Genomic DNA, 1,421 nt, shown 5'->3' with positions numbered 1-1,421 from the left:
GCTGAAGAGTCCCTTGTTTAATTCCAGCTGAAAGAACAGTCTGGCCTCATTACCATTAGCACAAAAAAAGCTCTCCAGAAAGATCCTAGGAATTTCATGTATGCAAATGTCACATCACCATACCCAGGGGGAGGAGAGGGGACAGGACAAGGAATTGCAGTTCTATTTATTGTCCAACTGGAATTACACAGTTAAAAATGCTTCCTTAGACATGAAGCTCCCAGAAAGTAAGATGCTTCATTTCATAGAAGAATTGGTTCATTATCTGTGCAAGCTTTTCACCAAAATACATATTTTCAATACCTCCTCAGTACCTCCAAAGGTAGTATGTGCCCCCCATGTACTAATGTGTGACATTTACCCTGGCAAAGCATCCTTAGGGCAAAAATCTCTCTTGAACTAAAGTTCTGAGGCTGAGGTGAAGAGTTCCCAGCCCCTGCCTATCCCTGTTCTGCAATCTCCACCTCTTATTCCCAGGCACTGTTAGGCTGCAGGAACTTTCAGTGTAAAAAATTTAATGTGAATAAAAATCTCTGCACTGTACCTGATTTACACTGCTTCTTGTCTGGTTTGTTTCAATTTGCCAGTGCTCCACAAAATATCCTATTTCCTTCAGTTCCTGGCAGGAGAGATTCCTTACAGGAGTGCTGCTCTGAAGCTGTCCTGACACAAAACCCAGCAGAGAGGACAGCTGGGGAAAAAAGAATAGCCACATTTAAGATTAGCAGGCAGTTTAGGCTGTCAAAACGGGAAAGTGAGGGTTCCTACTCTTTTAGTGCTCTCCAGGGAGCAGGACAGCACTTTAGTTCCTGGCTGGGCTCTGAAGATGCATTAATGTAATTTTGGATAACAGCAGCAAAACACAAAGCACAGCTGAAGGATGTGGATGTACCCAGAGCCTTGGTCACACTGCTTTTACACTGTTGCCTCGGAGAAGTTTCCATTACTAACCTTCCTCTCTTGGACTGTTAATTACAGAGTGATGCAACAGTGCAGAACTAAAAGCAGGAAATACATGTTAAAAAGCTGAGGAGCTTAACCAGTAAACACAGAACCCTGAGGCTTCAGTTTACTGGTTCTCTACGTAAAACCAGCTGCTTACCAGTTCAGCCACTGCAGGGGTTTGGTCCTCCTTGGGGTCCAGGATCCTAAGTCGCTACTGCTGGCTATGCTAAACTGGATGCCTCAGCATCCTACTGGAGGACTCACACCCAACCTGTGGAGATCCAGAGCACCATCCTCCAGTCTCTTGCAGTAAGCTGTGACCACACTAAGAGTAGCTACACAGAAACTTTTCTGATTGCTTCAGCAACTTCCAGGGACAAGGCAGAGCACATGTGCTAAAACCACTGACAGGAAACAGCTGCACCTAGACTAGTGGGGTGAAGCCACTGTGGGTCAGGGAGGGGGCCCTTTCCCTA

This window comes from Acanthisitta chloris, unplaced genomic scaffold (assembly GCF_000695815.1).
Source record: "Acanthisitta chloris isolate BGI_N310 unplaced genomic scaffold, ASM69581v1 scaffold7500, whole genome shotgun sequence".
Lineage (NCBI taxonomy): Eukaryota > Metazoa > Chordata > Aves > Passeriformes > Acanthisittidae > Acanthisitta > Acanthisitta chloris.
The sequence above is the reverse complement of the archived record's forward strand: the minus strand, read 5'-3'. Positions refer to the sequence as shown.